This window comes from Lepidochelys olivacea (genome assembly GCF_965140295.1).
Source record: "Lepidochelys olivacea isolate rLepOli2 genome assembly, chromosome: 5".
NCBI classification, from domain to species: Eukaryota; Metazoa; Chordata; order Testudines; family Cheloniidae; genus Lepidochelys; species Lepidochelys olivacea.
In genome coordinates, this window is record NC_140415.1 from 107,068,918 (window position 1) to 107,085,720 (window position 16,803).

General features: G+C 38.5%; 1 protein-coding gene across 2 annotated transcripts in view; it reads right to left on the reverse strand.

The window, feature by feature from the left end:
- The window catches only part of PTPRD (protein tyrosine phosphatase receptor type D), a 1,732,979-nt gene that overhangs the window by 1,155,262 nt on the left and 560,914 nt on the right, over positions 1–16,803 (reverse strand). The window lies entirely within an intron of this gene.

The following is a 16,803-nucleotide window of genomic DNA, read 5'->3' on the forward strand; positions in this document are numbered from 1 at the left end:
GATTTTATATATATATATATATATAAATTTCCACTGCAGAAATTACATTGGACACATTGAAAAAAGATGAGGAGGCTGGGCTGGCGGATATCCTCATTGATTTGTATTTTGAGGATGTATTCCATATTTTGCAGAGGTTGCTGGAGTAATGTGCAAGTTAAATGGGTAAAGATCCATATTTTTTTCTGTCTGTTCTGCCTAGCATTGGGTGTGCACGTGAATGTGGTGCCAAGCTGGCTTGAAAAATTTAGACATGAGATTTTGTGTTAAGGCCTTGTTGTTTTGAAGATTACAGACACACACACACACACATTATACATTAATTAATTAAAACAACTTCAAAACAACAGAACTATATATATACTTATCCTTTCTAATGTTTTAGAAAGGATTATATTTTTCCATTGTTCAAAAGATGAACGTTCCTTTTTTTTTTTTTTTTTGCTATCAAAGCCTTCTATCATTATATTCACAAATTAAGTGTCATCCAGGTTCTGATTAATGATGGGGGCTGCATATTTAACATGCCATTTACCTATTTTCTCTACATTTTACCAGAATCTCTCTTGCTCAGACTCAAGTGTTGGTAAACAAGCTTTTCGTTTCCTAAAATTCTGCCTTTTTGTAGTTATTAACATAGATTGCTTTGTTTGCTTAAAAAAAAAGTTTTCCCTCAATACAGAAAATGTTACCATATAATGTTCACATAGCACTGGAAAAAGAGCTTAGGAATGATATTTCCTTGATCACAGAAGTTCCACTTTTTTGTTGTGTTTAAAAATAGTTGCCACACTGCCACCTTACGGCCAACACAGATATTAGTTATATAAAGATATTTTGTTTTTAACTTGTCTCTCACTATTCAATTATATAACTCTTGAGGTTTCTACATATTAGAAACCTTGGGATCAGGGACTGGCACCAAGTCATTATCCCACTCCAGCCCCTGTTCAGCAGGAGCCACCTCCTACCTGCAGACAGGCTCCTTGAGACAATCCAGCGAGCAATGGGGCGAGAGAGGGAGGGAGAAGAGTGAGTGACAGGAGCAGGGCCTTGTGGGGAAGACGCAGAGCAGAGGCGGGGCCTTAGGGGGAAGAGGTAAGGTGGGGTGGGGTCCAATTACCAGCAATTAGAAAGATAGCAATCATAGAATAGTGCCAAGGACAAAGGTTCTGATCCATGCCAGGGGTTCTGAGTTGCTATGGTAATACAAATAATAAATAAGTAAATAAAATAAGTGAATAATCCTTCATCTGCTAATTGTTTGAGAACAGTTCATTGTATTTGATAATCAAACTAAGTTGTTTGAACTGGATATTCAGCATCCTACTGTATGTTTGTTCCTTAGTTGAATGAGTTTAACTTTTTCGGTCAGGTTTCTAATGTGAATGCTCACAATTACTCATTTGAAATTCACAGCCTATTGACAGTCTCTAATATTTGCTTAAAATATATTTTTTCTGAAAACATCCCGGTCAGCAAACTCACTTGCTGGAATATTTGTGGGAACTCAATAAAAAAGGGTTTTGAACACATTTCAGCAAATGTTTAAAATTCAAAAAAATAATAAAAGGTTTTATCTATTTAATTTTCTCTTTTTCCTAATATTTACCTCACTGGAATCAGAAGTATATGTGCATGCTACTGAAAACATCAGTGACCAAATCAATCTATTTATCTGATGGTTTAAAAAAAATAATTGTAATAAATTAGCTGCAGAAATGTAGTATGAAGTCCCAAAGCAATATCCCTCCCAAGTAAAATCAATTCAAAATATGGTTTGAGGTTGACGAAGAAAGGAACAAATTTATGTCAGCAGAAAGAGTTTGAGCACTTAGCTCCCTAAGGCAAAGGTGTGGTTTTAAAGTTTGTTAGTACTTACCTTTAATTCAATATGAAATCTGAAATGCCTTAAACAATTTCCCTGGCAACATGTTACCTCCCCCTCCCCCCCAATACCCTGTAATGGATCATTACAACAGGTAGAGCCTAATTTACTGAGATGGGAAGAAAGTGTGACAGAGATAACTGACACATATCTAGGAAGATTTCTTGTATGGATTGTATACATGCAGGTTTATTTACTATCATATGTGATACAATCAAATCAATCCCCCCCCCCCAAAAAAATAGTTCTGAATACATTTCCCATCATGTGCTAATATAAGCCTCATTCCCTTAACAGCAGTGAACAATCTATGTCCTTTCTATCAAAAAGAAAAGGGATATCATTGTTTTTGTTTGCATAACATGATTAATACTAAATAGCACAGATATATACATTATAAAGAAAAGGAAAGGTAAAAGGATTAATCAAGTTGACTGTAGTGTTTTTTTCCTGTGTTGAGATCTATTTGAGTGATAATCATGATGAGTGTTTATGTTGAATTACCTCTCTTTGTGGGAGATCTGATTAGTACAGTATCACTAGTAGGGGCCTCCATTAATGAAGTAACTTTGCTAAAGAACACCTTTCTAAAAAACTATCCGTGACAGAAACAAAAATACAATAATTGTGCTGTGAGCAAGCTGAGCTCCTGACGAAAAGAGTATGCAAACAATGGATGGAGAAACTTATCTCCACAACTGACAGCCCTACTGGGAACCACACGTTACTGTCATTACCATTTGCATCCAAGATGCATGTCTACCTGTTTGTACACAGTCCAACACTCTCAAACTCCTGATCCTGACTGGGGCTTTTGCATGTACCCATAAAGTAAATGTATAATATATTGCATCCAAAAAACCCTACAGTAAAATAACATTAAGGTTGCAATATCAAGCACTCAAATGTTAGGCAATGCCAGAATTAAGGTTTTCTGTGCAACCTTAATTCAACCACCTTGTGATTATGCATAATGATACAGTATTTACTTACATGATCAGAAACTACTTTTTCCACAGGCCCTATCTCATTCAGTGCACGGGATGGACAGTGCTCATTGAATGACAAGCTATTCATTATATCTTTTTGTCCATATCATTCAATGTGTAGCTCTAAGCATTATTTACCTAATGCCATCAAAATCCTGGCCTGAATATAGAATTATTTTTCTTACAGGTTTTTCTATGGTTCTGTGTTCACAATATGCTAGTTATTTGCAGACATTTATGAATTTATCTTCAAAACATTCATGTGAGGTGAAGTGGTAGTAGTATTCCCATTTTACACATAGGGAACTGAGGCACAGCAATTAAAGACAAAGGTGGCAACTGATTTTGGGCATCCAATTTGATTTACATAGGGCCTGATTTTTTCAGAGTATTTAGCATCCTATAGCACTTGGCATGTTCAAAACACAGCTTCCACTGACCTCAATAGTAACTGTGAGTGGTCAGCACTTCTTCAAATCAAATGCCAGGGTATCTCAAGTTTGGCACTCAGAAAATGAACACACAAGTAGTGGCCACATGTGAAAAGTTTAGCTCAAGAGACTTGCCTCCCATCACATAGGATGGGAGAAGCAGGTATAGAATCAAATTCTCCAGGGTGATATTCAACTGCCTTAACCCTGAGATCATCCTTTCTTTTCCTGCAATTCCCTGCCTCATTCACCACACACTTTCCAACTTCTGCAACAAATGGAGAGAGGGTCCTACAGAAAACAGCCTCCTTTGCTACGCAGCCCTGATTCACCCCAATCCTGTGCACTGAAAGAGGCAGAAATCCCAAGGCATAGTGATAAAACCACCTGCCCTCCTCATGGTGAATTCCTTCTCACACTCATGCCTCTCTTTTTTGATTTTGTCCCTATACATATAGTATTAAGGTACAATTCAAATCTGAGAAGTGACAATGTAAAGATTCCATACCCTATAGTGTCAATAACTCACAGATCAATTTTTTTCAGTATATAATGAGAAAGGTGGATAATTTTTACAGCTGATGGCCTCTCATACTCAGCATGGGATCAGAAAAATCTAACTGGGTTCTTTCTTTCTCAAACATCATCCCTAGTAATAAAGATTCTGTGGGCCAGATTTAGGGTGCAGTGGAGTTGTACAATTACAGTTAAGTGAAGGCATCATTTTTCCTTTAACATCTCACTAGTCACTTCTAAGACCCACACATTTTTAATCTGATTTGTAAAATGTGTTTATCAGAGTTCTAAGAATATGCTCAAAATTAATATATGACAACACAGGAATTGATCAGTTGCTCCCATGTCAATTTATAGATTCAGCCAGAGTTCCCCATTCCCAGAAGATTCAATTAAATCCTCACTCCGTTTTATTCAGGAGATAAAAGTTTGTGCAAATAGATGAGCCATGCTGCATGTCCTGAAGGGCAACAAATTCAGGTTCTAACCAGTAGGTGGATGAGTTGGTCCATTCATTTTAGAATCTCCTGTTAAACAAGGCGGCTGTTAGCTGGAGCACCTCAGTTCATTTCAAATGTTGTGACAGAGCACGAAGAGGGGTCTTGAATGCAGTCAGGACCAACAACATTAAGGATTTAATAGGTGAAAGACAACAACTTGAATTGCACCTCAAAATAAATTGGAAGCCACTGTAGACTGCAGAGCACAAGTTTTGTATGATTACACTGAGAAATGCCACTAGATAAGCAGGCAACTGCCAAGAAAGAAGCTGACTCTCCGAGTATAATCCTAAAGAGAGGGTAATTCCTAATTCAGGAATTGATCAAAGGCTCAGATAAATGAAACAGGGTTAGATTAAACAGGGACAAACCTAACACATCAGAGAAAAAATAATTTCCCTTAATTCCACGACTTCTTACCTTAACCAATTATATCTGATAAGTAATCTTAAATGCTTGCATAAATCTGATTACATAATATCAACTCCTCCTTCCTTACCATATAACTATATAAAAATTTGAAAAGGTTACCCCTGAAAAAATAGTAATCCAATATATGATCATTTCAAGAGGACTGTGTATGTAATTGCTCCCCAATGTGAGTTAGGGTGTCACAATCAGGTCCATTACATTTAGTAGTACCTATCCCAGCACACATGGCAAATGGGACGGCGATGTCACAAGCTGTTAATTATAACTGGAAAAATACAAAAAAGTTTGTTTTCTCTGTAAGAGGGGTAATTAATGGGAGATAAGGACCCTTTAAGTGAAGGTTATTAGTTTGTAACCTCAGCATTAGAAGGTCTAATCAGGAAGCTATAAATAAGCAAATTACCAGCTGTCAAAAAAATTATCACTATTAAATTAAATGAGCATCCTTTAGGCAAGCTAACATTTTGTTTGTCTGGAGGCTACTTCTGAAATGAACTGCAGTGAAGAAAAGGCACATAAATAAAACAGATGATTTTTTTTTAAAGTTCATTCTGTATGTACAGACTTGAAAAACAAACTTTCATACCCAAAGCACAGTATTTGTAAGAACAAAGTAATAGCATGATGGGTGATCTCCCTGTATAACACAAGATTAAATATATTCTTGTACAGCTATGTGTCCCCCTCTTACTTTAAAGGTGACTTTTATTTTTTAAAATCAGTTAGAACATGTGCACCGTCTGAAGGTCAAACTGGAGAGTGCTTTTTATCATGAAACCTAGGTAGATAAAAGCCTACTTGGTGATTTATGTTTGCACACTACACAAAATGTCAACTATAAAATGTAACCTTGTTCAGCTCCTCAAACAAAATTGACTCAGGGTTGCCCTTAGTGGCCAGAATCACAACTTGTACTGAGCAGCTCATAAAAGGCTCTGCTAAAGTCTATCTTTCTGACAACGCCCCCCCTCTCTCATTTTTGGCACATTTTGGCACTCAAGAAAGTGAAGGCCTGATAGCATTGACTAATGCCTGCAGTGAGCATACATATTTACAGGTCAAGTGTATATTTGCCCATCCTTCTCTGGTAGTGAACTTCCTGCTGTGCTTCCTCTGATATTGCCATATTAGAATCTTGTGAACAGTGAGAACAAGAAACAATGTCAGGTATTTATTAGTGACCTAAATGCTCAAATTGAGATTAGTTACATCCAGATGCTTGCCTACAGAAACTAGGTGGATGGGGATTTTTCGTTCTTTCTGAAACCTGTAGGAAAGTCATTATATGGTAAGCTGTTTCTTTATATACTTCTTCAAGTATCTCCTAATATCTTGAGAACCATTCTGCTCTGTGAAGTAACCAATTTGTCTCAGTCCTTCAAACAGCTGTGTGAGAGTAGCTTCACTGTATATGTCAGTCACAGCAAAGGAAAGCTCTATGTTTGCAAGTTTATGAAAATAAGGTTTTCTTAATAAAATGTTGCAAAAGCTACATTTTATGTCTGTAATCTCTGCTCATCCTCCTCCCACCACTGCCAAATTAGGAAAGTGAGTTGGAACTGGCCTCTGTATAAATGTTCAAATGCCAGGCATTATCAGACCAATGGTCCATCAATCTAGTATCCTGTCTCCAGCTGTGTCCAGTACCAAATGCTTTTAAGGAAGAAGCAAGAATCCCCATCATGAATAATTATAAATTTTACGTGTCACAGCTTTTAAGCCCTCAGCAGCTAAGTGGCTGGTTATGCCCTGAAGCATGAGTGCTTAAACACTTCATACTTTTTACAATCCTAACTAATGTAACTGTGGATGTTCTCATTTTCCATACAAAAGTCTAATCCTTTTATTGAATCCTACAAAGACTTTGTACTCAATATCCATGTGAAAACATAATTAAACAAAACAAAAATCTTTGGTTGTGGTCTTATAACTCAGGTCCTGAGTTCTAACGTGTTTATTCTGTAGATATGTAAATCACTACTGTACTTAATAGAGTGTACTGTAGCATACTTTAAAAAAATAGTTTTCCTGAGATAGCGGCTACAACTCAATCACCACTAGTATTGTTGCCTCTCAAATTATTCCTAAAATACCACAAATTTTTCCTCTCCAAGGATCTAGTGTATGGAAAAGAAAACCAATATGGTTTTCTTATTTAGTTCCTGGTTTGTCCACCAGCATTGCAAAAAAAGAGGGGTCACATCAGAAGAATGGGATTGACTATGCTCATGGAACTGTATCCTGCCTGATCTGTACTACTACATAATGGAAGCCTCTGTGAATAGGCCCAGTATATATCAGGATTTTCGAGACTCCTCAGACTGAGCTGAATGTCTAAACAGCTAATAAAACAATGGGCCTCCTCTACTAAAGTCTGACTGTTTGAAACCAAAGCAAAGGTGTCTGCCTGAAACCAAAGACAGATTGAAACAGTAGCTCTGGGAGTGGTAATCCATCCCATTGCTCCCCATGGGGTGTTAACTGAAAGATCTACTGCTGAGGGAAAGGAGGGGTAGCCAAAACCACTCCAGCAGAGAACTCAGTGTGGGAGATGGGGAAGAGTGCAGCAGGCCTGTCCCACTCACTTACCCAATCAGTTACCCCAGTAGCAGTGGTATAAGTACTAGGCATCCTCTGTTGCTACCCTAGTGCTCCTGAGGAAGGGGAACCCTGTTGCACCATATAGCTGCCCTTCCACCACCACTTCAAGTAAGGCGGCAGGGCCACAGCAAAGGGGCAGAACCACTTGGGTCCCATTCCATGGTGTGCCTAGGGCCCCAGATCCCTTCAACCATATTATCATAGAATCATAAAATATCAGGGTTGGAAGGGACCTCAGGAGGTCATCTAGTCCAACCCCCTACTCAAAGCAGGACCAATCCCCAACTAAGTCATCCTAGCTAGGGCTTTGTCAAGCCTGACCTTCAAAACCTCTAAGGAAGGAGATTTCACACCTCCCTAGGTAACCCATTCCAGTGCTTCACCACCTTCCTAGTGAAAAAGTTTTTCCTAACATCCAACCTAAACCTCCCCCACTGCAACTTGAGACCATTACTCCTTGTTCTGTCATCTCTTTGGAACCCCCCTTCAGATAGTTGAAAGCAGCTATCAAATCCCCCCTCACTCTTCTCTTCCGCAGACTAAACAATTATGACTGCTCCTTATGTGGGTTCAGGGCTCCATGCACTTGTCCTCTCTGGTTCACCTGCACAGGGCCAGCCATAATTTTACCAATAGTATATTTTTGCAAAGAGGTGCTGATACTGCCCAATGGACATACACCGTGGGCACTTGTTCCTCTGAAAAGTAATGAAACAGAAAAGGTAAATGCTAATTTGCAGTCTGGACTTGTACATACACACTTTGAAGACAACTAGTTATCAGCAAATAAATAGTTTGCAACTGCACAAATATAAATACCAATCTACAGTACTGTAAATAAAAACCTCAAAAATTAATTTGCATTGTATACACAGATTTAGGTATGAATTTAAATATTTATCTACCAGAGTGTGCTTGCAACACATGGTATTCTTGACAAATAGCAAAGTGAATATCATATTTAACTAGTAAACACAGTATTTGGCATTTATTCATCCTTCTGTGTTGTTTTCTCATCAATGCTTCCTTGAAGAATATTTGCAAAAAACTTAACAGATCTGGATTTCTTAAAAAAAAAAAAAAAAAAAGATGGGCAAGAAAAGCAGAGTATCGTCACATTTTCTATTGAAACAATTGTTACTCCTTTGAAGGAAAAAGCTAGAAGAGCAACTAAAAATTCATTAGGGAAGAGGACTTCTAGAAAGAGTTCTCATTTCATACAACATGCCTCTCAAAAAAACTTTGGTAATATTTTGCTTCAAAAATAATATATTTTACTGACCCATCCATATATAAACTGTGGTAAATGTAAACATGCAGCCAAATAAGTCAAGTCATTGCTTATCTAGAGGCTATTAAGCATTTATAATATACTTTATGAAAGATTTACAAAGCCACAGGCTCATCTGGGAGCGCTGTGAAATGCAGCTCTCTCCACTGGGTTTAATACAGAGCCATTTGATGTGTTTGAAGGGGTAAATTCAAAGCTTGCTTGTAAATCTTGTCTTAAAACATGTAATTTTAAATGTGTAGGGGGAAGGGCTTTGTGTTAACTGTAATTTTGGCTTGTAATTGCCCACTAAATTAAAGAAACACTTTTCATATACCCACACTCTGTTAGTTGCATAAAATCCACAAGTGTTTGTGAGCACTCCTTCAGAATAGCAATTAGTACAGTGGTGCTTAGAAAACAGATTTACCTTATTCTGGGCATTGTTCCTTTTATTCTGATGAACCAACAATACATTCCTTTTAACAATTTTGCAACAATTGATATTTCACTAGCTGCTCACATACAGTTAACTGATTTGGAATTTTTCCATTGATAGCTTAATCAGTTTTGTAGATGACATGGCATAATATGCCATCTTACATTAGACACTCTAGCCTAAATGCTCATTTACACTGTCCCTTTATACTGTTCTAGCATTAATTACATTCTGTATATACTCACTTTAAGATCCCTTCAGACTCTCAAAGTGATGCACTACAGTAAATGGAATCTGGTTTTATCAGCCAGATTCCTCATTTTCTTGCAATGACATTTACAGTAAACACAGTTTACACTTGCAGACATTTACACTAGAGCAAAGTGGATGTAAAATGGTACCCTTCTGATCTAGTAGTGTACAAAATCATCTTTACACGGACATAAATAACTATACAAGGTTCATGGAAATGGAGAATCAAGCCCTAAAAGCAGTTGTATTCAATCAGATTGGAAGTATCGTGGGTTTGCGATTTTTACTTTTTTCTTCTCCAGTGAGATAGGCTGGGAACTGGAGAGCTTACTAAGGCCCCAGGAGCAGAACATTCCAGAGAGAACAATGGTAATTCCCCTTTTTGGCCCACGAATCGCCAAGCTAAAAAAATGCTAGCCATTAGAAATTAGTTAACAGTTCTACTCCCTTTATAACCACCCAATTCTCTTTCCTGTGGACATTATGGCTCTGCAGGGCTAACTTGAGAGCAAAAAGCAGCAACAAAAAACAGGTTTTTGTCATTATATTAAACATTTTATGCTGAATACACACAGGGAGTGGATCTGTTAATGGAAGATGGCACTATTTTTCCATAATTATTGTTTTTCTCCCCACTTGATGAAAGCATTATTTAGTGTAGGCATGCAACACCTACCATATTTATGGGGCTTGCAGCCAGAAGTTTAACAGCTGAAGTTAGAATAATGACTTACAAGTGGGGGTGGGGTGGCTCAGCATAGTCTTAGTCCCTCAGGAGGCTTCTCCAGTGCCCTTGTCAGGAGCCTTCTGAATAGGTCTGTCCTCCTCCCCAGCCTCCCCCTTTCTGAGCCGGATTGCTCCCCTTTCAACCCATTCTCCAGTTGGACCATGCTCTGCAGGGCTGGGAGGTAAGGGGGGATGGCTACCTGGGCCCAGTACTAGCCTTCAACCCCTTCCAGCCCAGTGTGAGGTTTGATTACCCTATCACAGTAATTAAAATACTTGGGGGGGGGTATGTGTCTTATTAACACTCGTATATACAGATCATGAAGTATTGAAGATCATGAAGATCATGAAGGGCATATATATCAAAACTGCATGCAGCTGGAAACATATGTTTATTTAAGGCAGGCAGGAGACAAATGAAAACTACATCAATCACAGTAATAAGAACGGGAGTACTTCCGGCACCTTACAGACTAACAAATTGGAGCATAAGCTTTCGTGGGCTACAGCCAACTTCATCGGATGCATAGAATGGAACATATAGTAAGAAGATATATAGATATAGATATATATATACACACACACATACAGAGAAGGTGGAATTTGCCATACAAACTGTAAGAGACTAATTAATTAAGATGAGCTATTATCAACAGGAGAAAAAAAAACTTTTGTAGTGATAATCAAGATGGCCCATTTAGACAGTTGACAAGAAAGTGTGAGGATACTTAACATAGGGAAATAGATTCAATATGTGTAATGACCCAGCCACTCCCAGTCTCTATGCAAACCCAAGTTAATGGTATCTAGTTTGCATATTAATTCAAGCTCAGCAGTTTCTCATTGGAGTCTCTTTTTGAAGCTTTTCTGTTGCAAAATTGCCACCCTTAAATCTTTTACTGAATGGCCAGAGAGGTTGAAGTGTTCTCCTACCGGTTTTGAATGTTATGATTCCTGATGTCAGATTTGTGTCCATTTATTCTTTTGCGTAGAGACTGTCCGGTTTGGCCAATGTAGATGGCAGAGGGGCATTGCTGGCATATGAGGGCATATATCAAATTGGTAGATGTGCAGGTGAACGAGCCCCTGATGGTGTGGCTAATGTGATTAGGTCCTATGATGGTGTCACTTGAATAAATATGTGGACAGAGTTGGCATCGGGCTTTGTTGCAAGGATAGGTTCCTGGGTTAGTGTTTTTGTTGTGTGGTTGCTTGTCAACTGTCTAAATGGGCCATCTTGATTATCACTACAAAAGTTTTTTTCTCCTGCTGATAATAGCTCATCTGAATTAATTAGCCTCTTACAGTTTGTATAGCAACTTCCACCTTCTCTGTATGTGTATATATATCTATATCTATATATAAAAATTGTCTTACTATATGTTCCATTCTATGCATCCGATGAAGTGGGCTGTAGCCCATGAAAGCTTATGCTCTAATAAATTTGTTAGTCTCTAAGGTGCCACAAGTACTCCTGTTCTTTTTGTGGATACAGACTAACACGACTGATACTCTGAAACCAATCACAGTAATGTGTCTCTTTTAACTTTAAGAAACTGCTAAACAAACATAAATGTCCCAGTTGAGGATCAGCCTCATGGGACAGCAGTAGCTTGCTGACATGTTAGAACAACTAGCTCAAGGATGACCAGGTGTACTATAGAGGTGATTTGTTGCTAGGACTCCTGGGACAGAATGTTGAATGCAGCCCAGTGGGAGTTCCCCCTCTGGTTGATTAGCAGCGGTGGCATTATTAGTGTCCTTGAAGGAGATGGTACATTTTGCCTGCTAAGGGAAAGGGGGAATTCTGCAGATATAATTTGATGGGGTGACACTGCTGTGATGTGTGAAACTAGCAAGAACAGAATAATAATATTACTAATAAAAATAAAATTTACCAAAATACATGATGGAACAGGACAGAAGCATGGACACTCCAGTAATTATACCATTCACTCTTCAAAACAGACTTAGCTTTAAAATACTTGATAATGGGCTCCTTGCTAGCTATACAGAAACATGTGGAATGGTCTTCTGTATGCTTCTAGATCTTGATATAAAAATCCAAATGCACTACAAGCAAACACTGGAATATATATCGTAGTTTACTTAAAAACTACAAAATGTTCTCTCACTGTAAAGATGGTGCATAATATTGTTTTCTTTTTCAATATCCAGTTCAGAAATCACATTTTTAAATAATTACACAGAACGAGGGCCACTTAGCATGGATTTGTTGTTGTTGGTCCAAACATGAAAAAAAAAAAGAGAAGATCAACCAACCAACCATCCATCAACATGATTCTTTTTCATTTGGAAAATTATACAGTATATTTGATGTTTTCGTTCCCTTCCTGAGCACCATCTGCAGTATTTCAACCATGTAAAATGCTTTTTAGTGCCATAGGGGGACTTACATAATTTACATTAAGTTTTCCTGCGAGTGGTACAAATGGTTTGTTAAGACATATTTGATCAAGTTAACTCATTAAGTTGTAGGACCAGCGACAGAAATACTTATGAGGTGCAGAAAGCGATAAGTATTTGTCTTTACTTAAAACACTCAGAAATCTCCTAGGCTGACTTAGCATACTGGCTAACTATAGGTGGCTGGTTGGAGAAAGGCTAAACCGCGGACTTTTATGGGAGCTATTTGGACTAACGGCTCAACTCCAAAGTCCTGATTTAGTCTCCATAGGCTTTGTGATAATGTCTGCTGTAGAGTCCAAGAATCCCCCAAATATCTCCATTTACTTTCTGCAAAACTTAATCCTGAGGATTTAACACCCCAGGACTATCATAGCAGTGGGACCACCCAGGACAGGGGAGAGGGAAGAGGCAGTTTTCCCCAAGGCCCATGTTTGAGAGGGTCCCCAAACCGAGTGACATTGCAACCTGGCACACTGGAGTGCAATGCCACTCAGGTTTGGCGCAGCTGCCCTTCTGTCATGGAGGGGTGACTGAGCCCAACCTGCATGGTACTGTGACCTCACACGCCAGGTTGCAATTTCCGGAGCTAGTCCAAGTGGGATAAGAGTTGCTGTGATGGGGTCAGTATGGGATGAGCTCTCTCCACAACCCATCCTAACCACAACCTACTCTTAGTGGTATTTTTTTTGGAGAGTCGGGGGGCCTCAATTTCAAATTTTGCCCTGAGTCCCCAAAAATCTCTGTGCAGCCCTGCATAGCATGTCATGAAATTATGCCCTTCTTGGACAATAGGCCACATATTTCATTATGCTAGTGTACACAAAGGTACATCATATTTCTGACATATAACAGATTAAACCGAGCTTGTCCAAAGATCACAATTATGAATACTAATTTTAGGAAAGGGCTCTCAATACAGAATGGCACTGTCCATGAAATCAATTCATTTAAAGAAATACACAGGTGGGTTTTCTTGTGCCCCAGGACTGGGCTAATGGGCATGTCAAAATTTTGGCTCTCGCTTGTAGAACCAAGTTTAATTAGTAAACGTTCATTTAATGCTTTAAACATGTACAGCACTATATAAATGCCAAGTAGTGCTAAGAGTGGTAGTAGCTCTGTTAATTTATGACAGATTTTGATACATATGATCTTTGACTACATCCCACAAAAATGTGCCCAACCTTTTCATTTTTGTTACTGTGCTCCTCCTCAATAAGCAGGGCACACTCCATTGTACATACAAGTACATAAAAGGTTGTTAAGAGGAGAAGGGAGAAGAATTGTTCTTCTCAACCTCTGGGGACAGGACAAGAAGCAATGGGCTTAAATTGCAGCAAGGGCGGTTTAGGTTGGACATTAGGAAAAACTTCCTGTCAGGGTGGTTAAGCACTGGAATAAATTGCCTAGGGAGGTTGTTCCATCCCTGGAGTTTTTTAAGAGCAGATTAGGCAAACACCTGTCAGGGATGGTCTAGATAATACTTAGTCCTGCTGTGAGTACAGGGGACTGGACTAGAGGACCTCTTGATGTCCCTTCCAGTCCTATGATTCTAGGCCACTTGCTTGGACCATCACCACTTTTGTTAAGGCACTGTCAGAATTGGTCTTCCGTGATTACACTTGTCCCCACTTCCAGGTCTCATCACAGACCATGTTAACCATTCACAGCAACCTAGTTGTCAGTAAGGAAGTACAATATGCAGGAATGCTAGAAAATCAATGGGTCCAAAAACTGTGGCCTAACCATTTTCTGGTTTATTAGGTATATTCTATGATAAGTACATTAGGGTTGTGGTTTTTAACAGTGCTAAACGTGGTCAGAAGAGGTAAAACAATTATGTTCAAAAAGAGGGAAGGGGTGAAGTATGAAGGGGAGAAAGGAACACTGACTTTTTCAGCATCCTGCCTTTTCTTATATAGGTCGCAAGACAACCTTAATAAGATCATTACAAGAAGAAACCTTGTTGCATTTCTGCAGATCTTTGTGGTTGTTTTGTTTTTCCAATATCACCAGGAACATCAAAACTATTGGAGAAACAGCAGAGCCTTTCACTGGAAGTTCATACATTAACTCATTCAGACACACTTGGTAAATATAGTATACAGGTAAAGGTAGAATAACTCTCTCCGGCAAATGAAATTGTTTACAGCTGCCAAAACTGCAATGCCCTCCCGCAGTGTCTGTTATTCCATTCTTATGGATTGTAACACAGAGAAGAGTTGAGCTGATCATAGGCATTGCTGAAATTGTCAAAAGGTGAGAACGGTTGTAGTGAAAGTAAATCAGTGCTCCCAGAACTGTAAAGATACTGGAGCTGGCTTTCTCACTGACCACCTGTTTCATATATTCAGATGTCCCTAAAATACCTTTTGTTTTTTCAAGGTTTGTGATGAAATGAACCCTTTTTGTGAAATTGAGAATGGATGGGTGTCCACTATTTCACCAACTTTTGCAGCAATGCAATTTTCTTTACCTGGTTTTAAATGACATCCTGTCCAATTCAGGGCTGGATTAATTTAAAATTATTATTGACATTTGGTAGCATCTACAATGTGCTTGTCACTTTCCAAACAGAAAAGAAAGCACAATCTCTGTCCCACAGAGCTTATAAAATATTAATTAAACAGCTGTTGCAGAGATTGGGGCCTGTTTGAACGAGGTGAGAGGAGAGGAGTAGTTTTAGAGTTGATCAATTTTCAGATGCTAGATGTGGTTTCCTGGTGGGAGTGAGAAAAATTCTGATAGAGGCTGTTCCCAGGAGGCTGCCATGGAAAATGTTTACTCATACATCCAAACTTCAGCCTGTGTATCCTTCTCTAGTCTAACACAGCCATTGACTACTAGGGGACATAATATGTTGGAATAAAGTCCTAAGTAAAGCTATACACTGATAGAATACTCTTGCAGTTTCTTTACAGGCCTGAGGTAATTGCTTTTCTGTTTATCTCAGTGTTCATTCTCACCCATATTCTAACACTATTATTTTTAGTACACAGGATTTCCATCACACTCACTCACCGGATACAAGTTTTCTGATTAAAAAAAACACATCATGGAATCTATATTATAACCAGAGGAAGATGGAGTTGCATTTATATATTAAATTAAAATTTCTTTCTGCCTACATTACACCAGCTGTATATGTTGATTCAGTCACACACAAGTTTTGCTCTTTAGCTTGTTGATGTATTTATTTAAATCAGAGCTGTTTAAAAGGTCCATTTCAGGGCAAATGCAGGCCATAAAAACATTAAGAAATGGTATTCATTCCAGTTGTATTTATTGTATGTTCTACATAAGAAAAAAAGATGAATTGAAGAAACAAATGTTAATGTAAAGAAAATACTTTAATGAAGATTAGCCCTAACTTAAGATTCACTTATTGCCCTGCCCCTAATCTTAACCCAGGGCTTCCCACTGGTGCTGATCCTATCTTGGGGGCACAACCATAGTCAACCTTAACTCTAGCCTGGAGAGACAAAGGCTAAAGGGAAGGTCACGACTATCAGAAGAAATTGAGGAAAAGATGTCATGGTATATGCTTCACATTTTGAGTGGGTGGCAAAGATGGATGCATACATGAAGGATAATTCATCACTGTTATGGGGGCTTCCACTTTGAATTTGTAGTTAGGGTCCATCCCACCTTTATTATACCGCTGTGTGTGCTTTCCTGTTGTGAATTTGACAATGCCATGTCACTTACCACATTAAAACTAGTATGGGGGAAAAACTAACAAAATAAACAAACACTGTACAATATCTTCAAACTTGGGATACCCCACTGCTCCCTGTTTCAGTTAGATTTGTGTGGCATGAACTAACTACAGATATTTCTCTGAAATACTAAAAGAGAAATATGAGAACCTGGAAGCATCCTAACATCACTTACAATATGGTTGTTCACTTGCTTGAGGAAACAGATTCTTTAATAAAATTTTGCTATCCATTCAGTCTTGTATTTGTAATGTAGGCAAAACTTCCACTGAGTTTTCTATATAAACAGTACAGGATGAGGCCTCAATAGTATCACTGCTGCTTTCCATCCCAAGTGAGTGCTATCAGACCTGTTGTTTTTTTTCCCCCAATAACATCTTGACTGGTGATTACATAAGGGATGCCACTTTGACAATGTGATACATTTTGAGGGCTTACAGGTCTGATTTCCTGGTATCCATAAGGCAAACATTACCATCACATGAGATAAAGAATGAGGAAATGGGGGAAAAAAAAGCTCCACAAGAAATCTAATAAATAATTTCAGGGGAAAAAAACCTCATAACCTTCCTTCCTTTCCCTGCTAAGAAAGGGCCAGAGTCTACAGGAT